The sequence below is a fragment of the Scyliorhinus torazame genome, chromosome 3 (genome assembly GCF_047496885.1).
Source record: "Scyliorhinus torazame isolate Kashiwa2021f chromosome 3, sScyTor2.1, whole genome shotgun sequence".
Taxonomy (NCBI): Eukaryota; Metazoa; Chordata; class Chondrichthyes; order Carcharhiniformes; family Scyliorhinidae; genus Scyliorhinus; species Scyliorhinus torazame.
This window is the reverse complement of record NC_092709.1, coordinates 75,118,817-75,145,511: the sequence shown is the minus strand read 5'-3', so window position 1 is coordinate 75,145,511 and position 26,695 is coordinate 75,118,817. Positions and strand designations below refer to the sequence as shown.

Below are 26,695 nucleotides of genomic sequence, written 5' to 3'. Positions count from 1 at the left end.
TCCTGTCTAATTGCATCATAATTGCCCTTCCCCCAGCTATAACTCTTGCCCTGCGGTGTATACTTATCCCTTTCCATCACTAACGTAAACGTCACCGAATTGTGGTCACTGTCCCCAAAGTGCTCACCTACCTCCAAATCTAACACCTGGCCTGGTTCATTACCCAAAACCAAATCCAATGTGGCCTCTCCTCTTGTTGGCCTGTCAACATATTGTGTCAGGAAACCCTCCTGCACACATTGTACAAAAAACGACCCATCTAATGTACTCGAACTATATCTTTTCCAGTCAATATTTGGAAAGTTAAAGTCTCCCATAATAACTACCCTGTTACTTTCGCTCTTATCCAGAATCATCTTTGCCATCCTTTCCTCTACATCCCTAGAACTATTTGGAGGCCTATAGAAAACTCCCAACAGGGTGACCTCTCCTTTCCTGTTTCTAACCTCAGCCCATACTACCTCGGAAGAAGAGTCCCCATCTAGCATCCTCTCCGCCACCGTAATACTGTTTATGACTAGCAGCGCCACACCTCCCCCTCTTTTGCCTCCTTCTCTGAGCTTACTAAAACACCTAAACCCCGGAACCTGCAACAACCATTCCTGTCCCTGCTCTATCCATGTCTCCCAAATGGCCACAACATCGAAGTCCCAGGTACCAACCCATGCTGCCAGTTCCCCTACCTTATTTCGTATACTCCTGGCATTGAAGTAGACACACTTCAAACCACCTACCTGAACACTGGCCCCCTCCTGCGAAGTCAATTCTGTGCTCCTGACCTCTATACTCTCAATCTCTCGTACCCTAAAACTACAATCCAGGTTCCCATACCCCTGCTGTATTAGTTTAAACCCCCTCAAAGAGCACTAACAAATCTTCCCCCCAGGATATTTGTGCCCCTCAGGTTCAGATGTAGACCATCCTGTCTGTAGAGGTCCCACCTTCCCCAGAAAGAGCCCCAGTTAACCAGAAATCTGAATCCCTCCCGCCTGCACCACCTGTAGCCACGTGTTTAATTGCTCTCTCCCTATTCCTCATCTCATTATCATGTGGCACGGGCAACAACCCAGAGATAACAACTCTGTTTGTTCTCGTTCTGAGCTTCCATCCTAGCTCCCTGAAAGCCTGCCTGATATCCTTTTCCCCTTTCCTACCTATGTCGTTAGTGCTGATGTGGACCACGACTTGGGGCTGCTCCCCCTCCCCCTTAAGGACCCGGAAAACACGATCCGAGACATGAGTGGTATTCGCCACTAACAAGATGCTTTAAGATTGTCAATCAAAGGGCACCCTGCTTATCACACAAATGAGTGATATGATGTATGGATTTCAGTGTCAGTGTGATGCTAGATTTGTGGACCATACGCCCAAAGACTGGTGGACCATATTAAACAGCATGTCCCTTCCACAGTTCACAACAGGCAAGGTGCAGACCGTACAGAACTAGTCCGTGCTGACAAAACTCAAAACACAGATTTTTAAAATTAATTTACGGGATGTGGGCATCGCTGGTTAGGCCAGCATTTATTGCCCATCCCTACTTGCCCTTCAGAAGGTGATGGTGAGTTGCCTTCTTGAACCGCTGCAGTCAGTGAGGTGTAGGTACACCCACTGTGCTGTTAGGGAGGGAGTTCCAGAATGTTGCCCCAGTGACAGTGAAAGAATGGCGATATATTTCCAAGTCAGGGTGGTGAGTGAGTTGGAGGGCAACCTCCAGTTAGTGGGGTTCCCAGGTATCTGCTGCTCTTGTTCTTCTAGATGGCAGTGGTCGTGAGTTTGGAAGTTGCTGCCTGAGGAACCTTGGTGAGTTACTGTCGTGCATCTTGTAGATGGTACACAAGACTGCCACTGTTCATCAGTGGTGGAGGGCTTGAATGTTTGTGGAAGGGGGAGCAATCAAGCGGGCTGCATTGTCCTGGATGGTGTTGAGCTTCTTGAGTGTAGTTGGAGCTGCACTCATCCAGGCAAGTGGAGAGTATTCCATTACACCTCTTGACTTGTGCCTTGTAGATGGTGGGCAGGCTTTGGGGGATTGGGAGGTGAGTTACTCGCCGAAGGATTCCAACATTAAATGTGATTTTCCGATTGGACAACATTTGCTAAATAATCTTCAGTGTGCCATGGATTATTTGAAAACCACTTTAAGATTGTCAGTCGGGATCGCAGTGTGACGCATTTGCATGTGCTGGGTGCTATATATATATTAATGCACAAGACCCTGAATTTGGAAACAGAAATGCCACGTAAAAAAATTGTATGTGTTTCAGCAAAACAAAATAAGTGGCAACCGGGGCAGCACAGTGGCGCAGTGGGTAGCACTGCGGCCTCACGGCACCGAGATCCCAGGTTTGATCCCGGCTCTGGGTCACTGTCCGTGTGGAGTTTGCACATCGTCCCCGTGTTTGCGTGGGTTTCACCCCCACGACCCAAAGATGTGCAGGGGAGGTGGATTGGACACGCTAAATTGCCCCTTAATTGGAAAAAATAAATTGAGTACTCTAAATTTATTTTTAAATAAAATAAGTGACAACCATTGGCTGAAAATTAACATTACAGAACCCTTCTGCATGGAGGTTTTTGGCTGTACTCCCAGCCAGTCAGGGAAGGCCTCATGGCCTGCCAGGAATAGTGCAAGGATGAAAATTAATTCAGATTAGTAAAAGACCAGTTCTACTGGTGCTAGTTCTATTGGAATGTCTTTGACCAGGCTGTTAATCAGCCTCTCAATACTTTGGAAAACTGTAAGCTGACCGTAAAATCAAGTCAGCCTCCTAAACGTTCCTTTTAAAAGGCTCTTAATAAGCCCGATTGCCTTTTTCGCTCCATGGAGGTGTGCGGCCTTCTCGTCCTGAAACATGCCACTCCCCAAATTGGCCATCGATGGGAAAAGCGTCCTGAGACTGACTCACTGGCCAATGCTGGTATTTTTGGCTCCCCATCCCCTCAATTCCTGACATTGGACAGGGGCCCGAATATTCAGGCCATGAACTGAACTCACCACAGAAAACTAGGCCTTGTGTGATCACTCTAAGTTGCTTTTCTAAAGACACAATAAGCCTTAATTACAGTTTACAAACCTGTCTGGCACCACACAGGTACTATAACATTGTGGTGATACTGGACTGGTAATCCAGAACACTGGAATTATGAAGCAAGGTTGAGAGAGTTAAGGCTTTTCTCACTGGGGCAAAAAAGGAAGAGAGGTGACTTGATAGAGGTGTACTAGGTTATGAGAGGCATGGATAGAGTGGATAGCCAGAGACTTTTCCCCAGGGCAGAAATGGCTGACACGAGGGAACATAATTTTAAGGTGATTGGAGGAAGGTTTAGGGGAGATGACAGAGGTAGGTTCTTTACACAGAGAGTGGTGGTTGCATGGAATGCACTGCCAGCAGAGTTGGTGGAGTCAGAGTCATTAGGGACATTTAAGCGACTCTTGGACAGGCACATGGACAGCAGTAAATTGAAGGGGTGTAGGTTAAGTTGATCTTAGATTAGGATAAGTGGTTGGCACAACATTGTGGGCCGAAGGGCCTGTACTGTGCTGCACTGTTCTATGTTCTTTGGATCCAGAGGAATGAGTCCACAGCATCTGGTGGATTTGAATTCAGTTAATTATCTTAAATCTGATTTTTTTTTTTTGAAAACCTAGTATTGTTTCAATAATTCTGACCATGGAACTAACAGATTTTCATAAAAGAAATATAATATTTCACTAATATATATCACTAATATCCTTTCAGGAAATTAATCTGCTGCCCTTAGTCTGGTTTTTATGAGACCCCAGCCCACAATGTGGTTAATGCTTATGGTTTTAACATTAATTTGTGGGTTGAGGGCATCGCTGGCAAGGCCAGCATTTGTTGGCTCAACCAAACTACACCCTGAGAGCAGTCAAAGGTTGACCACATTGCTATGGGTCTCGAATCACATATTGGTCGGATCAGGAAAGGATGGCAGGCTTCTTTCGTTAAAGGACATCACTGAAACTGATGGTTTTTTAATGATAATTGATTATACTTTCCATTACTAAGATTACATTTCAATTCCCAATCTTTTTTTATTTGCCATGGTGGGATTTGAACATATGCTCCCAAAACATGCTTCTGGATTACTATCCAGTGGCACTATCACTACACCAGCATCTCCCCAGAACCTGCTCTCTGAAATGGCTAAGCAAATCACTCAAACCACTCTATCAACTGCTCTATTTCCGGTGGTTCAAGAAGGCAGCTCAACACCACCATGCCAAAGGAAATTAGGAATGGGCAATAAATTATGGCCTTGCCAGTGACACTCACCCTCAAGATGAATTAAAAAATAGAAAATTAATTAGTCATTACAAGCGTCAAGTCCCTCTCCATCAGCCAAATTTTTTTTTGTTGAACATATTAAAAAGAATTTTAATAATATGTTTACTTTTTTTCTGTCTACTTTATCTTTCCCTCAACCCAGTCTGTTCTGCCCTCTCGGGGGAGGGGTTTAACCAAAGAAAAGTTGGGTTTGTGTGGGGGTTGGGGATGAGGGATTAAAGTAATAAGGGGCTTGATTTCGTGCTGGGTTTAGGAAATGTAAATTGGGCCATTTTCCAACTTCAGAAATCTGAGCCCGTCACCTCTGCCCATACCCAAAATATTTTTGTCTCTAAGAGCTGTGGGTGGGCAGGGTTTGGATTTTCCGACTCCCGAGGGAGTGTTGGAGAAGTGCAGTGCTGAGGTAAGGTGGTTTGCCTTAGTTTGTGAGGACATTGGTCAGTTCTACAACATAGCTCTTAAAACCCCTCACCTCACTCCTTAATCCTCCTGAATCCTTAATCCTCCTCAATCTCCCATCCATCCCCTAATACCCCCAATTCCTGCTCATAATTCCCATGCCCCTTCTGTGCCCCCTCATATTCCCTTGCCCCCTCCCCCATGTATCCTCCATCCTCACTCACCCAGAATCCACAATTCTCAGGAGCCATGTAATTGCAAAGGGAATCATTATAATCGTGAAAGAGTACACCTCTAACAACTTAATCGAATAATCACTGAAAAACACAACCAGTCATATTTTTAAAAATCCAGACCAGATGTAAAAAACATAAAGCTCATTCATAGTGGGCTCAGCTGCCAAAACATACCTTAAAACTGCCAACAGTGAAGCCTGTTGAAACTGCAAAAAGCAAATGCCAATTTTTTTTAAAGCTGTATCAAAGCTTTCCAGGAGCTGGTGGCTGTCTCTTTCCTGTTTGTGGCAGCTGCAGAACTATTCATTTTTCAAAGTTAGAGGGCTGCAGACATTTAAATCATTTCTGATCATGACAGCGGATTTCCCAAACACTTTTTTTCAGTTTTGAATGCATGATGGCACTTTTCCTAATTGGAAAATTACTCTGATATATCTCAACACTTAGATAATGCTGGTGAATGTGATGGCAACGTACCTTTCTGAGTTAGAGCCGTATTTCATAGAATTTCATAGAATTTACAGTGCAGAAGGAGCCATTTGGCCCATCGATACTGCTGCACTAGCTCTTGGAAAGAGCACTCTACTTAAGCCCATGCCTCCACCCTATGCCTGTAACCCCACCTCACTTATTTTGGACACGAAGGGCAATTTATCATGGCCAATCCACCTAAACTGCACATTTTTGGACTGTGGGAGGAAACCGGAGCACCCTGAGGAAACCCACGCAGACTCTGCACAGACAGTGACCCAAGCCATGAATCAAACCTGGGACTCTGGAGCTGTGAAGCAACTATGCTAACCACTGCTACTGTGCTGACCTGCCGTGTATGATCAATCACTGTAGGAAAAACATATCTAACTTACAATACAGCATTTAACTCTTACCTGACAGAATGTTATTGACTCTTCATGAGACCTTCTCCAAAGTTCATGACTGTCAATCAAAGTGGATTTTCAGAAGCCATCCAAAACCCACCCAACCTGATGAAACCCAAATTTTCCCTAAAACTGTCAATAGCAATCCCATCAGAGGGTGTACATGCACCTGAACCTGACACGAACCTCTCCCATTCGTTGGAAGTTTGTATTGGCTGCTTTCCCAATCCAAAATCCAAAATCATGGTCCTGTAGGTTTGTCTTTGTAAAATCCACACCTATTCCCAACTTCTTTGGATCACGATAATTCAGGCACAGTTGCCAAACCGAATGTACCTCCAACCCATTCATTCTGTCTTTAAATGAGGAAGGAAGGTGGGTAGCCAATCGTGGTTTTTTTAGACTTTTGAATTATCATTCAGATTTTTGAATTTAACTGTTGTGATGATTCATACCATTACTTTGCTTTCTGTACCTGATTTAACAATGAGTTAATAATTCTATTTGTTACGTTCTGGGTCAAACTCTGAACTGTTAACTTCTCAAACATTCAGTCTGTTAAGGAATCATACAGTTACTTGCCTTGTTCGTTCTGATGTCTGAAGCTTTGTCAGTAGCACCATTTCAATTCCCTAATAACCACAGAATGCAGGGCAAAATCTCATGGAAATCAGACCGGCAAGGGAACATCTAATGAATGATTGCCTTAATTTGTTTGTTGGCTGCAGTAGATTCTGGATTATTAATTTACAGGGAGGTGGTGGTGTTGTAGTATTGTTGGACTAGTAACCCAGTGTAATGCTCTGGGGACCCTGGTTATAAACCCACCAATGTAGATGTTGGAATTTGAATTCCATTTAAAATCTGCAATTAAAATTGTATTGACGATGATGGTGAAACCCTCACCATAAGATCATAAGAACAGTTCGGCCCCTCGAACCTGCTCCACCATTCGTTAGGAACATTTCTCACGCCCACTTTGCTGCCCTTTCCCCATAACACTTGATTCCCTTACAGATCATAACTATATCTATCTCATCCTTAAATATACACAGCTCTATGTGGCAAGGAGTTCCAAAGACTGAACCCTCTGAGAGCAGAAATTCCTCCTCATCTCAGTCTTAAATTGGCACCCCTTTATTCTGAGACTGTACCCTCTGGTCCTAGACTCTCCGATGAGGGGAAAATCCTCTCAGCATTTACCCTGTAGAGCCCCTTATGAATCCTCTATGTTTCAATGAGATCACCTCTCATTCTTCTAAATTCCAATGAGTAGAGTCCCAACCTGTTTAACCTTTGCTCATAACACAAAATCCCCATACCGGGGATCATCCTTGTGAACCGTCTCCAATGAAATGCTGGGCGGGATTTACTGGCCGGCGGGATATTTCGGTCCCACCGACGGCGCACAGGTTTCCCGGTGACCAGGGGTGCAGTCAAAATCCCATTGACAATGGCAGGACCAGAAAATCCGCCTGGCGGGTTGCCTCCACCGTTGGAAAACACACGGCGGGTGTGTCGGTAAATCCCGCCCAATATCTTTCCTTAAATAAGGGGACCAAAACTGCTCTCCGTACTCCTAATGTGTCATAAGGAAACCTGCTGTCCTAACCTGGTCTGGCCACATCTGAAATAGCCTACCAAGCTATTCAGTTGAAAACCAATGATTTCTGTCTACTACAAACTACATTAATCAATTAATTTTACTGATTATTTTTATTCTTTCATGGGATGTGAGCACGGCCAGCATTTCTTTCTCATCCCTAATTGTTCTGGCAAAACTTTATTGGACCACTGCAGTATGTTTGTTATAGGTACACCCACAATGTTGTTAGGGAAGGGAGTTCCATAATTTTGACCAACACCAGTAAAGGAATGGCAGCGATATAGTTCCAAGTCAGGATGATGTGCGACTTGGAGAGGAACCTGCAGGTGTTGGTGTTCCCATGTGTCTGCAGTCCTTGTTCTCCTAGCTGGTAGGGGTCACAAGCTTGGAAGTTGCTATCAAAGGATGGGCTTGGCAAGGTTCTGCAATGTAGTTGGTATATAGTACACATTGCTGCCATAATGCATTCAGGGAGTGAATGTTGAAGGTGGTGAAAAGATTCAAACATTATTGACTAGTTTTAATGGGGGACTTTAATTCCTTGAATGTAAGTTGGGACAGTGTTACTGTAAAGGGTGGAGAGGGGCAAATGTTCCTGGATTATGTCCAGGAAAAGTTTCTACAGCAGCATGTGTCCAGTTCAACAAGAAAGTATGCATTGTTGGATCTGGTTCTTGGAAATTAGATGGACCAACTAGATTGTCAGTGGAGGAACATTTAAGAGACAGTGATCATTGTATTTACGGTTTTGGATGATGATAGAATGGGATAATAGGCATTCCAGAGTAAAAAAATTATTAATTCGGGGAGAGCTGACTTCAATGGGACAAGAATGGAACTGGGCCGGTTAGAATGGAACGAAAGGTTGGCAGGTAAAACTGTATCTGAGAAATGGCTAACTTCAAAACAGAAATGGTCCAGACGTAGGCAAGGAATATTCCATTAAAAAGAAAAGGTAGGGCAAACAAATCCAGAACTCACTGGATGAAAAAGGAGATAGAAATTAAGATAAGGAAGAATAGATGTGTTTATGGCAGGAGTCAGGTAGAAAATACAGTTGAGAACCAAGGGGAATACAGAAGGTTCAGAAAGGAGGTGAAAAGGTACATTAGAAAAGAAAAAATTGATTATGGGAAAAGATTGGCAGCCAATATAACAGGGGCTCCCAAAGTCTTCTATCAGCATATAAATAGTAAAATCGTGCTAAAAGGAGTAGGGCGGATTAGGGACCTAAAAGAGGGATTTACACATGGCCACAGGGGGCATGGCCGAGGTATTAAATGAATACTTTGCATCCGTCTTTATCAAGGAGGTAGATGCTACCCAGGACATGGTGACAACTGAGGAAATTTGGTTCTTAGAAGGGTTCAAAATAGATAAGGAAGAAGACTGACATTACTGAAAGTTGACAAGGCACTGTTACCGGATGAGATACATCCAAAGACTTGAAGAAAGTGAGTATGGAAATTGCAGGGGTGCTGGCCATAATCTTCCAGTCTTCGCTAGACTCGGGTGAAGGTGCCACAGGACTGGAGAATTGCAAATGTTATGCCCTTCTTCAAAAACAGTTGTGAGGATAGCCCCAGCAATTACAGACCAGTCAGTTTAACATCAGTGGTGGGCAAGCTTGTAGAAACAATTATTTGGGATAGAATTAGTTGTCACATGGAAAAGTGTGGGTCGATTGGGAAGAGCCAGTGTGGATTTCTAAAGGGGTAATGATGTTTAACTAACTTATTGGAGTTTTTGGGGGAGATAAAAATAAGGGTCGATGAGGATAATACTGTCGAAGGACTTTCAAAAGGCATTTTATACAGAGGCACACAACAGACCTGAGAAAACTTACAGCTCGTAGGATAAAAGGGACAGTAGCAATGTGTTTACAAAATTGGCTGAATAATGATCAGAGAATAATGGTCAATGGATACTTTTCGGGCTGGAGGAAGATTTGTAGTGGTGTTCCCCAAGGGTCAATATTGGAACCCTTGCTTTTCCTGATATATATTAATGATCTAGATCTTGGTGTGCAGGGAACAGTTTCAAAATTTACAGATGATACAAAACAGGGGCAGAATTCTCCACAATCGGCGCGATGTCCGCCGACCGGCGCCAAAATCGGCGCGAATCAGTCCGGCATCGTGCTGCCCCAAAGGTGCGGAATCCTTCGTATCTTGAGGGGCCGAGCCCTAACCTTCAGGTGCTAGGCCCGCATCGGACTGATTTCCGCCCCGCCAGCTGGCGGGAAAGGCCTTTGGTGCCCCGCCAGCTGGCGCGAAACTGACTTTGCCGGGCGGCGCATGCGCGGGAGCGTCAGCGGCCGCTCACGGCATCCCCACGCATGCGCAGTGGAGGAGGTCTCTTCCGCCTCCGTCATGGTGGAAACTGTGGCGAAGGCGGAAGGAAAAGAGTGCCCCCACGGCACAGGCACAGGCAAGGGAATAGCATGAAACCACAATGCTTATTTGGAAAGCTGGTGCACACATTTGGCGAGATTCTCCGACCCCCCGCTGGGTCGGAGAATCGCCGGGGGCTGGCGTGAATCCCGCCCCCGCCAATTGCCGAAGTCTCCGGCACGGGAGATTCGGCGGGGGCGGGAATCGCGCCGCGCCGGTTGGCGGGCCAACCCGCTCGATTCTCCGGCCCGGATGGGCCGAAGTCCCGCCGCTAAAATGCCTGTCCCACCGGCGTAGATTAAACCACCTACCTTACCGGCGGGACAAGGCGGCGCGGGCGGGCTCCGGGGTCCTGGGGGGGGTGCGGGGCGATCTGGCCCCGGGTGGTGCCCCACGGTGGCCTGGCCCGCAATCGGGGCCCACCGATCCGCGGGCGGGCCTGTGCCGTGGGGGCACTTTTTCCCTTCCGCCTCCACCACGGTCTCCACCATGGCGGAGGCAGAAGAGACTCCCTCCACTGCGCATAGAATTTCATAGAATTTACAGAGCAGAAGGAGGCCATTTGGCCCATCGAGTCTGCACCGGCTCTTGGAAAGAGCACCCTACCCAAGGTCAACACCACCACCCTATCCCCATAACCCAGCAACCCCACCCAACACTAAGGGCAATTTTGGACACTAAGGGCAATTTATCATGGCCAATCCACCTAACCTGCACATCTTTGGACTGTGGGAGGAAACCGGAGCACCCGGAGGAAACCCACGCACACACAGGGAGGATGTGCAGACTCCGCACAGACAGTGACCCAAGCTGGAATTGAACCTGGGACCCTGGAGCTGTGAAGCAATTGTGCTATCCACAAGGCTACCGTGCTGCCCATTAACACTCCTGCGCATGCGCCGTCCGGAGATGTCATTTCCGCGCCAGCTGGCGGGGCACCAAAGGCCTTTTCTGCCAGCTGGCGGGGCGGAAATTCGTGTGGCGCCAACCTAGCCCCTTAAGGTTGGGGCTCGGCCCCCAAAGATGCGGAGCATTCCACACCTTTGGGACGACGCAATGCCCGTCTGATTTGCGCCATTTTGGGCGCCAGTCGGCGGACATCGCGCCGTTTCCGGAGAATTTCGCCCATTATCTGTCAAATGGCCTCCTTCTGCACCGTAACAATTCTGTGATTCTTACCAGTAAAACATCTGGGTCCCCTTTAACTGCTAATAATCAAACCATCCAGGCATGCTGTCAGGCACCTTTCAGAACAGGTCACATGACCCCTTCATTTTACCTTAAATTAAAGACACAGGCTTGGATTTCTACTGTTCTTTTGCCATTGTAAGATGCAATGAGACAAGGGCTAAATTTTGTCCTGTCACCATGGGTAAGACCTGTGTTATCAAGGGAAAAGAGGCAGGTGATCCGATTCAAGGATTCACCACTCCATTCCTTCCTTCTGATATTTTGAAAGATGTGAGGCTCGCAATCCCATATTCAGCAATCTGGTAGCAGGCGTTCCATTGCTGGGGTGGTGATTTTAGAATCGTCACAATTTTCATGGAGTCAGATCAACTCTCACTTCAAAAGGTGACATGGGTCCTGCCAGATCAGGGAGGTGGTGAAGCATTGGGTTCTGATACATTTTGACAGGTAGGTTTAAAAGATGTTGCCAACGTCATGCATCATAAATAGATGCTCTATGAAAATTGTGGTTGATTATAGGGCATTGTTCATAAAATATAAATAACAATTAATGGCCAGCATTGTGAAAGACACATTTGGATACTTTATTTCATGGATAAAGTGCTCCTCTGCATTAAGTGATGTTCAGATTCAGCTTTTAATGTGTCAGTTGGACCGTGTGCTTTTAGTTTTAGGGCGATTGAATGCACAACTACTTGTTGAGCCTTTTAAATAGCTGACCAGGTGGCTGATTTCCAGCCAGCTGTTGAAATGTTAAAGTAGTGTGACAAGTGGCTAAGTTCTTTGATTGATGGTTCAGCCATCTGTTCAACCTTTGAAGCAGTGGAACAGATGGCCATCAAAGGCTATAATATATTCAGTTCTAGAGATTTTATTGACACATTTGTGCAGTGGAACATTACCACAGCGAGGATTGTTGATATAGTTGTGAAGGTGGCTGTGAGCTTTGTTTTTATTGACAGTTTTATGAGCTCTTAAGAGAATTCCGTTTTTTTTCAAGTGGAATTTGAATGGCTGTTTATTTTGACATTTTCATGATCATCTCAATACTTCCTAATATTATATAGCTTATGATTTCTGTTCATATTAACTGTTAGGTGAGTGGGCATGGTGGCAATGCCGGTGGCATGGATGATATGGAGAGGGAAAAGCGGATACGAGTGCATGGGAATATGGAGGGAGTATGGTGGCCTCGGGGACCTGGGGAGGGCAGGAGGCTATGGTATAGGCTGAGTTAGGTTTGGAGTGAATGGTGGAGTGTGGGGTGAGGAATTGTATAACATTCATGTACAGAACTGGGCTGATGTCCCAGAAAATTCAGGCGGAGCTTCTAACCTGTGACTTCGGCATCCACTTGCTTCCGTTGGAATCATAGAATCATAGAATTTTACAGTGCAGAAGGAGGCCATTCGGGCCTCACCAGGTTCTCACCTCAGGCCTACTTCAGGCGGTAGCTGCCTCAACTCCAACCCATCCCTGCTACCTCACGTTGAAAATAGCATGGATTTTGACTGTGCAATTCTAACTCAATATTATTTATTCTTTTTAAATTTGTTTTTCCTATGAGGAAAGTTTTCACTTTTCCCTGAAAAACTCTCCAATGTACTTTGTCCAAATTGAAACTTTATTTCAGTGTTTTAAATCCCAGTAGATAAATTCTAATTTTTATCACCATGCTCTTTGGTATACAAATATCTTGATTTGACAAAAAAAATCTATATTTAGCCCATTTGCTTTTCCAATCATTCAGCTTTGTCTCTTCAAAACTTAATCTAATCAGGCTCTAAGCCTGCATTGTATTATGTGCTTAATCAAGGAATCTGGACAATCTGATTTGGAAGCCTTAATTGTCACTATTCTGTTTGAAAATTTATTCAGATTGGCAAAAATGCATATGCAAATGTTTAATGCACTTGTGTGCCATTGCTGTCTGCACTAATAATGGCACCAATCTATTTACTTCAGAAAATGACTCATTACTCACCCCACTTCCAATTGTTTACAACAGAGCTGCAGCTTTGCACTTTGTCAGCTGACAGTCATCCTTAAAAAGTAAAATGTAATCTGTAACCATAACAATGACCATGTAAGCTTACAAGTTGAATAGGCAGCCTTTTATCAATAATACCTTTGACAAAGCTGGCATTGTTAATTACCATTTAACCCATTTCTAGCCAGAGAAAAATAAAGTGGACGTTTGTGCAGTTACTGAATGTTTGTAAATTTGAAGATGTCACTCTTTCCGGGTATGCTATGGTTAAACCGTGTGGCTTCACTGTCCTAATTAGATGGTGTTTCTGATTGCTAAAGTAGCTGAGCAGCATTCTTATACTGAAACAGAATTTTCTGTTGCTGGGCATCTAGCATTATGTGCTGTTAGTGAGACTTGTCGCATGTTCATCAGGTTTTTAAAATCTTTGCATAGCAAGTAGTTGAAATTGCAAGCTGAAAGCTGTCATGATGAGAGAAACAAGGCACCCAAGAAAATAGGATAAGGAATTGTGCATCTCCTTAACTTAAGGATTGTGAAATTAACAGTACCCTGTGGTGTTCTGTGTGATGGCCGTGGTAATGATCTACACAGAACATCTAATTCTTTGACTAGTAAGAGATTTTATTAACAGATAAACACGTGGAAAGATAACTAACGAACTATAATACAAACAGTAACAAATAATTAAATTCAGTGAATTCTCCTGGAGCTACTTCTTGTGTGACTGTCCTCTAGTATAGTAAGAAGTCTTACAACACCAGGTTAAAGTCCAACAGGTTTGTTTCAAACATTAGCTTTCGGAGCACTGCTCCTTCCTCGGTTGTCCTCTTGTATGACTTACTATCAACTGGCGGGTGTTGCAAGTCACATCGCTAATTGTATACCTGTGGTAATACCAGGTATTGCAGGACCTGAGAGGTGGATGCCCGTTGGCTAGACCTAGGAGTCTACCATTGGCTAACGTACATAGCTCAGCCCTGAGAGGCGGGGTATAAGAACCAATGCCGTCCCAGCAGCCCTCACTTTCTGTATCGAAGCTGTTGGGTACAGTTCTAGCTGATTAAAGCCGATTAGTTATGACTCACCTCGTCTCGAGAGTAATTGATTGTGCATCAATACCTTCATAGAAAACTATCTACAAAACTGTGCACAGGCATATCTCCACACCCTCCTTCCTCTGGAACTGTTAACATTTACATACAAATGTAACTGTTTTACAAAACATTATGTGCATTATAATTTTAAACAGGTCATATGTATAACTGTAATTTGCTTTACAAAACACAATATGCCTGATAATTTTGAGCATGTTCCTTGTGCACAGCTTATTACACATTAAAAATGACATTGTCCCGTTGGTCTTCTGAACCTAGACCAGATACTCGATGTCGGTTCAGCTTTCGGAAGACCGGTTTTCTGGCTGGTCTTTTTATCATCACCAACTTTTTCAACTTTCTACTTGAAAAAATGCTTCCTACTCCATCTCCGTGTGTTTTCGTGCATATCGGCCGTATTGCCGATGCCGTCCTCTTCGCTGTCACGGGTGCTACCCGCTCGACCTCCACTCTTCTTTTCCCCGGCCTTCTCATTTGAATGATCTGCTGATCACATCTCCTTTTCTTTTTGACTTTAGTGGCATCCTTCTTGCTGCTAGACTCTACCATGGGACCAGTTGCTTCTGGTGCTTTTGCCATAGCAACTGCTTTTGGCCTGTCTGCTGTGCAAGCTGACTTTGGCTGTTCTACCACCATAGCTGATTTTGGAGCTTTAGGTGGATTGAGGAGTTTTGGTTGATCCATGGTGCTTGCGCTCGAACGCCGAACTGCATGCCCATTACCTAGTGAAGCATCAAGTGCCGGCATACTTTTGGATGATTGCATGGTTACAATCAAGTCTGCAACTTCAAGAACGATCTGCAAACTCTTGCATTCCGCTATCTTAGCTGGATCAATGTCCTCAACGTTAGGCGTTGCTTCTTAACCTTGAACATTAGCCTCAATTGGTGGCCCATCCTCACTTGAAATGACGATATATGCTTTGTCTTTCTCCTTGCATGTCTTTTGGTGGAGTGGCCTCGAGTATTAGGGAGTCCACTGCAGGAACCATTCCAAGGGCATAGGATGTTCATTGTACATCTCTGGAGTCAGTTTCTCCAAAATGAGGATTATCTTTTCAGCTACAAGTCTGTTCTCAGTTGAATTGCTCTCATCTGATGTATCTGCTGTTGCAATCTCATTTTCTACCACTGCACATGCCACCTTAGAGCTTTCACACTTATCGTTGTCCTGCGCAGATTGGAAGCTACTTGTTATCACCTCATCACCAATGCCAAATAAAGTAAATAAACTTTCCTCGTCGGCAACTCCAAATAAACTAAATTAATTTTCAGGGTCTTCCTCTTCTGGCTCATCATCAGCTTCTTCACCCTCCCCATCGTAATCAGCATCATCACCTGCCGCTTCTCCTGCGATGTATGACATTGCTGTTGGAATAATGAATTCATGGAAACAATAACCAACTGCAAAATCAGCAGCAAGTCGTGCCGCAGAACCTTCATCCAGTATCCCATTCTCTGGAATGTCAGGAGGATTAAAAAGATTGAAGAAAGAGTCATCTGGGACAATTTTCAGAACTGTTCTACAAGTGTGCCGCCCCTTATGCCTTTGCTTCGTTTTAATGGTCTTCATGGGAATGTTTTTTCCTTCCTTCCAGTCGATTTGGCATCCTGCGCATCCAAGAATTTGTGGTCCATCAAAAAAGAAAAAGTCTGATTCATCAGGCTGGGACTTCATTCTGTATGTTTTGATCATTGCTTCATTTGTGAAATACTCATTTGGCTCAAACTATAAAGAGTAAAACCCATTGGGTGCCCTGGACCTGAAAATGTTACCTCCTTTCTTGTAAATGCTTTAGGATGGGCCCATCATGCTCCTGTATCATGTCACTAAGCAAATCCACATTCTTGAAGGCTGTTAACCAGAATTCTGGAATTCTCTTTGACTCCTCCATCTCTTCATCTGGTTTATCTTCCCCCACTTTAACTAGGTTTAGGGCCTCACACGCATCTGCACCCACGATGGACTTGCATTCCGTGTCCACGATGGAAAATGGTATGATGTGACTTCTGTTGTGAACCTTTGAGCTCACATGCCCCTAGCGTCACAATCTCATTCCACTGTAGTCTCTTAGCAGCTTTGTTTGATTGACGACTTTCAGTTTAACTCGCAGCCTGTTCAAATCAGACAAGCTGAGAAGGTCGGCCCTTGCTCCCATTACGAGCTTGCATTTGATCAATCTGGCTTTCAGCATCACTGGAATTGTCCATCTGTCCTCGATGGTATCAGAATCACTATCACTATTGCCACAACTGGTCAGTAAAACTTCTTCACTCTTCATATTCGGACTCATCGTTTCCTTGGTTGAAATCACGTCAACGAAAAACAGGTCTTCAATCGACATCTCATCAATCGCATTGACCAATCCTGTTTGGTCCACTGTTGGACACGAAAAGCATTGCTTCGTAAAGTGATTTGTACGACCACACTTAGAACACACCTTCCCAAATGCTGCACATTGCCGTGGCCCATGCCGATTGTCACATCGCTGGCACAAAATGATGGACCCGGTCAGCCGTTTAAAATGGCCGCTGGCACTGAGACCACATTTTCTATTCAACGGTGTCACAGTGCTGATGCGCTGGCGTCTTCTTCCAGATTGGCGCCAAAATGTTTCAGGTTGAACATATTAAACTGTTATGCAGCTAGCTCACTTGCATCGCAAATCTTGATAGCGGTTTCTAATTTCAGCTCTTCTGCCCTCAATAACCTCTCACACACCTTATCATTCGATATCCTGAACACTATCTGATCGCAGATCATCAATAACTTTAAAGAACTAAAATTGCACAACTGCACCTTCAACCACAAGTCGGTTAAAAAGCTATCAAAAGATTTGCCATCTTTTTGGGTATGCGTACGAAATATATAATGTTCAAACGTTTCGTTTTTCTTCAGAGAGCAATGCCGATCAAAGTACCTATGACTTCATTGAAGCTCTTGCTTTCTGCTTCGCTGTCGAATGTGAAGGTATTGTATATTTCTATTGCTTGAGGACCTGCTACCGTGAGCAGCAACGCAATAAGCCTCTCATCAGGCTCTGCCTACAGGCCAAGGGCTGCAACATAGAGTCTGAATTGCTGCTTGAAAACATGCCAATTTTCATCTACATTACGACTGACTTGAAGCTGGTGGGGTGGCTTCAAACCTTCCATCTCTAACTTCACAGTCTTTCTGTGCGTTGAGTTCCAGTTGGCCGTAGTTCACCAGGTAGGCGGAAGAATTTTCTTTTTTCTTTCTTCAGCCTGTGTCATCCCATCTTGTCCGTTGTTATATTTAATTGTTCTACACTGTTGGTGTTCTGCGTGATGGTTGTGGTAATGATCTAAACAGAACATCTAGTTCTTTGACTAGTAAGATAGTTTATTAATAGATCAACACGTGGAAAGATAACTAACGAATAATAATACAAATGGTAATGAATAATTGAATTCAGTGAATTCTCCTGGAGCTTCTTGTGCGACTGTCCTCTAGTACGACTTACTACCAACTGGCGGGTGTCTCAAGTCACATGGTAGATCTCTATTGCCACCAACTGCTTGGAGGTTGTATCGCTAACTGTATACATACTGTTGCTTCACAGCGCCAGGGTCCCAGCTTGGGTCATTGTCTGTGCGGAGTCTGCACGCTCTCCCCGTGTCTGCGTGGGTTTCCTCCAAGTGCTCTGGTATCCTCCCACAAGGCGTGCTTGTTCGGTGAATTGGACATTCTGAATTCTCCCTCCGTGTACCCGAACAGGCGCCGGAGTGTGGCGACTAGGAGATTTTCACAGTAAATTCATTACAGTGTTAATGTAAGCCTACTTGGAACAATAATAAAGATTATATTGCAGATACAAAACTGTGCACTGGCATATCACCACAGTACCCTAGGCCATAAAGTAGAACCTGGATGTTCTCTCTTAAAGATAAATCACATCAGAACTCACAATAATCCAAAATTCTGCACAATTGTCCCAAGCACCGTTCACATGGCCAGATATTAGGACCTGCAATTAATTTTGTTTCGGTAACAGGCAGGTAGTTTTCAAAATCATTGCTAAACATCTTGCTTAACTCCCCGTGTTTGCGTGGGTTTTGTCCCCTCAACCCAAAGATGTGCAATGTAGGTGAAGTGGCCACGCTAAATTGCCCCGTAATTGGAAAAAATGAATTGGGTACACTAAATTTAAAAAAAGAATAAAAAAACAAAAATATTTTGTTTAAACATTTCAACTATGATAACAGGAGAAAAGTAAGAGTATACTTGGGATAGGGGTTAAAATCTGTCCTTGCAATGATGTGCAAGTTGAATACAACAAGAATCGCTTTAAGATTCACTCCTCTTCAATGCCATCAAGGTAAACAACAGGATTTTGAACTAGTTTTCAAAGGAGTTTATTCCAGCATGTTCTCGTGACAGTTGCAGATGAGAAAGGCCCATTTGACCCCTTTTAGCTCAAGCATCAAGACAAAAGAATTGAAGTCCCCTATTAGCAAAGCATATAGTTGTGACTGTCTTGAAACGTAAGGCTGCTTGAAGTGGCACCATGGTGATAATGGGTGCAACGTTTTCATTTTTATAACCTTTAACATCGGCAGATTAGGAATTCTACACCTTACCTCAAGTGTTCAATTTCTGGTAAGTTGATTATATTAGGATAGTGTCATTCAGAACCAGTTTTATCTAGTGAATACTATAGAAAAATAATTTGCCGTTGACCATGTTTATACTCCTTGGAAATGTTTTTAGTACGTGAACATTGTAACATAAATTCAGGTTCTTGTTGCTGTTGTTGCAAATGTTCCGACTAATGCACTGGGGTGTAATTTCACCAATTTGATTAGAGACTTAAATTGAGCCCACTGTGTATCTATTTTTCTTGTACCTTAAAGGACATTGCTTACGTTGCAAGAATTGATTTTGTTTAATTCTGCTCAAATCAACCTTCTCTTTTCCTTTTACCTAACAATTATGGGCGAAACCTTTTACTCACAATCTTCTCCATAATTAATTCACCTATACAGTATGTTGCAATTTTCTTTTTTGCTTGATTTGTTCCCTTCAAATCTTTCTTCGATCTGGAGTCAATTGATATTGTCATGAGAATGTCGCTTTAAGAAATGGTTAGCTGCTCATGTTACTGCAGTGATGTCAGAGTGTGGGTGGAGCTGAGCTCTGGTTCTGCTTTTTAGTTTCATTTTGAGAAAAGCTTGGGTGTGCCTGTCTTTTTGGTTTTGTTTCCGATTGTGTTGCAACTGAAGTCAGCCAAAGCAGCTGTATACAAAGAACAAAGACAATTTCAGCACAGGAACAGACCCTTCGGCCTTCCCAGCCTGCGCCGATCCAGATCCTTTATCTAAATCTGTCTTCTATTTTCCAAGGATCTACTTCCCTCTGTTCCCCGCCCATTCATATATCTGTCTCGATGCATGTTAAATGATGATATCGTGCCCGCCTCTACCACCTCCGCTGGCAAAGCGTTCCAGGCACCCACCACCCTCTGCGTAAAAAACTTTCCACGCCCATCTCCCTTAAACTTTCCCCCTCTCACCTTGAAATCGTGACCCCCTTGTAGTTGACACCCCCACTCTTGGAAAAAGTATTGTTGAGCTCTCTGCCATGAAGGACTATCTCTTAATCATTTGGTGAATTAAGAACTATAAATGTTTTCAGTATTGAGTGTAAACCCTGATGTGCTTCTGTTTAGAGGTTTGTTAAGTCTTCTGGATGTTAAAAAGGAAAGCATACAGATTACTTAGTGTTGTATTCTTTGGGGGTGTATTTGATTTACTGGTTGCTAAGATCTTCACTGTTTGTTTAGAAAGGTTAACTTTAGTTCATAGAATAAACATTGTTTTGCTTTAAAAGATACTTTTTCATTTCTGCTGTACCACACCTGTAGAGTGGGCCATGTGCTCCCCATACCACAATCTATTAAAAGTTGTGGGTCAGGTGAACTCCATGATACACTTTGGGGTTCTCTGAACCCTGACCCATAACAATATTTTGAGCATTAGTTACTGTAGTAACACTGTGCTTTACCACTACTTGTCGAATAGGCAGTCTTTTATCAATAATATCTTTAACGAAGCTGGCATTGTTAATTACTATTTAACCCATTTCTAGCCAGAGAAAAATAAAGTGGAAGTGTGTGCAGTTATTGAATGTTTGTAAATCGGAAGATGTCACTCTTTCTGGGTATGTAATGGTTAAACTGTGTGGCTTCAATGTCCTAAATAGATGGTTTTTCAATGCGACCTACTTCAATTTACTCTCCCCTATTTCATTAGATTAAGGTATGCGTCATAATGATTGTATTGTTGCAAATTAATGATCAGCTCAGAGATGCAGGTATCTTGTAATATTCTTAAATGCTAGTGTAATAGAATATTTTAACCTGTGGATAATTGAAAGCTTTTAGGGTCTGAAGTTAAAGAGTTGAATGTTGTATTCTTTAATAAAGTTTTGTTTCAAAAATACTGAATCCCTATTTCGACATGGAATCACTCCTGGAGTGAATCATTCTTTCTGCACAAACTAAAATATTGGGGTTTCTGTCCAGTATCCTAGCCACTGTTGAGGTCTGGTCTAGGATTGTAATACACTCCACTGCATGTTTTGATTCTGGCTATCCTTCAACCCTTCCGAATTGACATCTTGAAGCTGAATAGAAGCAATGACAAATCTAGTCATTTCCCCAACACCCCCTTCCTCCACCTCACCAAAACCAACTTCTGTGCATCTGCAGCTTGCTGCAGTTGGTTGAGTAACCACAGTCAGGCAACAGGGGAGTTGTTATTTGTGGGCCATCTGGGCCCATCAGAGACACCCCCTCCCCAAGGTCATTACCTCTCCCACCTTTAACCCTCCCACGTGACCTCTTGAACCTTGTCCCCCACCAACCTCGTAGAGACTCCTGACTGCTGGACTTACTTGAGCTCCCTGGTATGGTGAGGCTGCCTGTAGCCCCAGGAGAGGCCACCGCTCCTACCTGCACTGCTGAGACTACAGTCAAATGGCTGGTGGCTCTCTAAGATGGGTCTTCATCCTGGGAAAGCAGTGTAAATCTTGACTTAAAATAATTAATGCTGCTCCCAGTGTTAAATTACTGTGGGACAGCCATCGGGATTATGAGCAGGCTCCCCCCATGGTTGGAGGGGTGGGGGGGAGGGCGGTGCAGGCACCATGGTGTCCCCTAAAATCCAGTCCCACAGCAAAGCACATATGAGCATTTACTAGTCGGAACAAGTGGTGCATGACTTGGGAATGGAACTGGCTTGACATCAGGGGGCATTGGGCCCTTTCCTGCAGGTGCATCTTCCACTCGTCCAACTGCTATAGAGAAAGAGGACATATAATCCTATTCACCTCTTTCTTGTGCTCATTATTGCTCAACCCACTGAATAACAGCAATCTGGAGACCCCGTTTCCCAGTGAACCCACAACCTCCCAAACCACAAAGAACTTTCATCCTGCATCAGAAATCATCATCCTAATTTACACAACTTGATAACCAAAAATGACGATGTATACATTGGGATAAACAGCTCTTCATCATCTGTTGAACAAAATGCATTTGAACTTAATAGTTTATAGAGACTTGAAAATAAAGTGTTCCCTCTGGTGACGACAGTGGTGTAAACAGCTTTAATTTAATGGGATATTAGGCAGATTTAAACATGCAATTTCCAATTTACCCTGATTGCTGGCAGACAGGAATGTTGAATGATGTTTGGATACTTCACCATTGTGATAAAGGGGAAACCTCCTCCTAGAAATTGTTAATAAAGTGTTTCCACACAGGGAGGTACCAATCTCAGCTTTGCCTCCATAAGGTGTCAGTGAGCAGAAGTCAGTTATAGCGTTAATGCACAGTGAAATATATGTGTCATGTCTCCAATTTATATCCTGTATTTTTGCTTTTAATTAATTTTATAAATATTAGAAGATTGTAGTAAGAACATAGAATCATAGAATTTACAGTCCAGGAAGAGGGCATTCGGCCCTTCGAGTCTGCACCAGCCCTTGGGAAGAGCACCCAACGCACGCCTCCACCCTATCCCCGTATCCCAGGAACCCGACCTAACCTTTTGGACACTGTGGTATTATAGGTATTACGGTACCTGAGAGGCTAAAGCACCTTTGGTAGAACCTGTATGCTTGCTATTGGCTAGAGTGGATAATAGCTCCACCCTGATAGGCGGGGTATAAGAACACGTGCCGCCCCAGCAGCCCTCATTCTGTACCTGAGCTGCTGGGGGAAACATCTAGCTTATTAAAGCCTTCAGCTGGACTACAACCTCGCTTTAGTAGTCATTGATTGTGCATCAATTTAATAAGCTAGATTTTTAAGAAGAAAGGATGGAGCTCCGAATCAAGCCGGAGTGTCTGCAACTTAGCCCCCACGCAGCGAATTCAGCGGCAATCTTTAAGCACTGGCTGGCGTGCTTTAAAGGGTCTCTCGAGATGGCCGAAAACGCACCCACGGGAGAGCAGAAACTGCTCATCCTGCACTCAAGGGTGAGCCCGGAGATTTACACCCTCATCGAGGAAGCGGAAGACTTCGATGCAGCAATTGAGCTGCTAAAAGGACACTATATTCGCCCGGTAAACCAGGTCTACGCCCGGCACCTGCTTGCAACAAGGTGACAAACCCCTGGGGAATCACTGGAGGAATTCTACTGCGCACTCCTGGTGCTGGGAAGAAGCTGCGGCTGCCCGCAAGTTTCGGCGAGCGAACACACGGAACTCTTAGTCTGGGACGCTTTCGTGGCAGGTATGCTTTCGTCACAAATCCGACAGCGTCTGTTAGAGAAGGACACCCTGTGTCTCAGGGAGGCACGGGCCCTTGCAGGCTCCCTGGACATAGCCTCCAAGAACGCATGCGCCTATGTTCCAGACCGCGCGGCAGCCACCTGGGCAGCGTGGAACCCCGCAGCGGCCGACCCCGAGACTTCCCCCGTTCCCCCACAGGTTGCAAGGCGTCCTGGCAACCCCGAGGGGCCCCGCTGCTACTTTTGTGGGCAGGCCAAGCACCCCCGCCAGCGTTGCCCGGCCCGCGCATCCACCTGCAAGAGAAAAAGGGCCATTTCGTTGGGGTACATAGAACATAGAACATAGAAAAATACTGCACAGAACAGGCCCTTCGGCCCACGATGTTGTGCCGAACCTTTGTCCTAGATTAATCATAGATTATCATAGAATTTACAGTGAGGAAGGAGGCCATTTGGCCCATTGAGTCTGCACCGGCTCTTGGAAAGAGCACCCCACCCGAGGTCAACACCTCCACCCAACACTAAGGGCAATTTATCATGGCCAATCCACCTAACCTGCACATCTTTGGACTGTGGGAGGAAACCGGAGCACCCGGAGGAAACCCACGCACACACGGGGAGGATGTGCAGACTCCGCACAGACAGTGACCCAAGCCAGAATCGAACCTGGGACCCTGGAGCTGTGAAGCAATTGTGCTATCCACAATGCTATCGTGCTGCTCTTAAGAACAAATTAATCTACACTATATCATTCTACTGTAATCCATGTACCTATCCAATAGCTGCTTGAAGGTCCCTAATGTTTCCGACTCAACTACTTCCACAGGCAGTGCATTCCATGCCCCCACTACTCTCTGGGTAAAGAACCTACCTCTGACATCCCCCCCTATATCTTCCACCATTCACCTTAAATTTATGTCTCCTTGTAATGGTTTGTTCGACCCGGGGAAAAAGTCTCTGACTGTCTACTCTATCTATTCCCCTGATCATCTTATAAACCTCTATCAAGTCGCCCCTCATCCTTCTCCATTCTAATGAGAAAAGGCCTAGCACCCTCAACCTTTCCTCGTAAGACCTACTCTCCATTCCAGACAACATCCTGGTAAATCTCCTTTGCACCTTTTCCAAAGCTTCCACATCCTTTCTAAAATGAGGCGACCAGAACTGTACACAGTACTCCAAATGTGGCCTTACCAAAGTTTTGTACAGCTGCATCATCACCTCACGGCTCTTAAATTCAATCCCTCTGTTAATGAACGCTAGCACACCATAGGCCTTCTTCACAGCTCTATCCACTTGAGTGGCAACTTTCAAAGATGTATGAACATAGACCCCAAGATCTCTCTGCTCCTCCACATTGCCAAGAACTCTACCATTAACCCTGTATTCCGCATTCATATTTGTCCTGGCCTGAGCAGTGGCCGTGGTCTCCAGCGGCGAATACGGACCGCCACCACAAACTTCTCCACGGGCCCCGTGTGGCCAGCGGTCGCCGCCACCTCCATATCCCAGGGTCACATGCGGACCCCGGGCGCCGCCACCTTGTTCCGCGGACGCCACGCTTGAGGGATGGGCGCCGCCATTTTGTGCACCCGGCCATGTGCGACCAATGGGAGACGCCATCTTGGATGAACCCCCAGGACCCCAGCTCACACTGCCTGAACAGAATTCCCAACTACTGCGATTGACCTCGGTGACTCTGGATCAGTCTCGACCTCGAACACTCTCAACCGCTACAACGACCGTTTTCACCAACGGGCACGAGACGTTCTGCCTAATTGACTCTGGGAGCACGGAAAGCTTCATACACCCCGACACGGTAAGGTGCTGTTCCCTCCTCATCCACCCTGTAAATCAAAAAATCTCAATGGCCTCTGGTTCCCACTCAATGGAGATAAAGGGGTTTTGTGTAGCAAACCTCACAGTCCAGGGAAGGGAGTTCAAAAATTTCCGTCTCTACGTCCTTCCCCACCTCTGCGCGGCTGCACTCCTGGGTTTAGACTTCCAGTGTAACCTTCAAAGTCTGACCTTCAAATTCGGCGACCCTTAAGGTCTTCCCTGTTTGCGAACCTCACCCCGGATTGCAAACCCGTCGCCACCAGGAGCAGACGGTACAGTGCCCAGGACCGGATCTTTATTAGGTCAGAGGTCCAAAGGCTGCTGAGGGAAGGGGTCATTGAAGCCAGTAAAAGCCCCTGGAGAGCTCAAGTAGTGGTGGTAAAGAACGGGGAGAAGCATAGGATGGTCATCGACTGCAGTCAGACCATCAAGAGGTTTACGCAGCTGGACACGTACCCTCTCCCCCACATATCGAATCTGGTAAACAGGATCGCGCATTATAAGGTCTTCTCCACGGTGGATGTCAAGTCCGCCTACCACCAGTTCCCCATCCGCACTAGTGACCGCAAATGAAAATGAAAAAATGAAAATCGCTTATTGTCACAAGTAGGCTTCAAATGAAGTTACTGTGAAAAGCCCCTAGTCGCCACATTCCGGCACCTGGTCAGGGAGGCTGTTACGGGAATCGAACCGTGCTGCTGGCCTGCCATGGTCTGCTTTCAAAGCCAGCAATTTAGCCCTGTGCTAAACAGCCCCTACACTGCCTTCGAGTCAGACGGGCGGCACTATCACTTCTTGAGGGTTCCCTTTGGTGTCACTAATGGGGTCTCCGTCTTCCAGCGTGAGATGGACTGAATGGTTGACCGGTACGGTTTACTGGCAACATTCCCGCATCTCAATAATGTCACCATCTGCGGCCACGACCAGCAGGACCACGACACCAACCTCCGAAAATTTCTCCAGACCGCTAAAATCCTTAACCTAACATACATTCGAGCTATTCTCGGCTACGTAATACGAAATGGAGTTATAGGCCCCGACCCTGAACGCATGCGCCCCCTTATGGAGTTCCCCCTCCCTCACTGCTCTAAGGCCCTGAAACGCTGCCTAGGGTCTTTTAGCTACTATGCCCAGTGGGTTCCCAACTATGCGGACAAGGCCCGTCCCTGATCCAATCCACAGCTTTTCCCCTGTCGATAGAGGCCCGTCAGGCCTTCAGCCGCATCAAAGCAGACATTGCAAAGGCCACGATGCGCGCCATCGACGAGTCCCTCCCTTTCCAGGTCGAGAACGATGCGTCCAAAGTAGCTCTGGCGGCCACCCTCAACCAAGTGGGCAGACCCGTGGCTTTCTTCTCCCATACCCTCCATGCTTCCGAAATCCGCCACTCCTCAGTCGAAAAGGAGGCCCAGGCCATAGTAGAAGCTGTGCGACATTGGAGGCATTACCTGGCCGGCAGAAGATTCACTCTCACTGACCAACGGTCGGTTGCTTTCATGTTCGATAATGCACAGCGGGGCAAGATTAAAAAAAACAACAAGATCTTGCAGTGGAGGATCGAACTCTCCACCTACAACTACGAGATCTTGTATCATCCCGGGAAGCTAAACGAGCCTCCTGATGCCCTGTCCCACGGCACATGTGCCACCGCACAAGTGGACCGCCTCCGAGCCCTCCACAAGGACCTCTGCCACCCGGGGGTCACTCGCTTTTTCCATTTCGTCAAGACCCGCAAACTGCCCTACTCCATCGATGAGGTTAGGACTGCCACCAGGGACTGCCAAATCTGCGCAGCGTGCAAACCGCACTTCTACCGGCCAGAGAGAGCGCACCTGATAAAGGCTTCGCGTCACTTTCAATGCCTCAGCATGGACTTCAAAGGCCCCCTCCCCTCCACCAACCGCAACACGTACTTCCCGAACGTGATTGACGAGTACTCCCGGTTCCCATTCGCCATCCCCTGCCCCGACATGACC

At 45.4% G+C, this 26,695-nt stretch overlaps 1 protein-coding gene and 1 pseudogene across 27 annotated transcripts in view; one reads left to right on the top strand and one right to left on the bottom strand.

Annotated features, from left to right (window-relative positions):
• The window catches only part of ank2b (ankyrin 2b, neuronal), a 1,300,297-nt gene that overhangs the window by 1,080,652 nt on the left and 192,950 nt on the right, over positions 1 to 26,695 (top strand). The gene's annotated exons all lie outside the window — the stretch shown is intronic.
• Positions 13,717 to 16,468, bottom strand: LOC140408212 (nucleosome assembly protein 1-like 1-A; annotated as a pseudogene).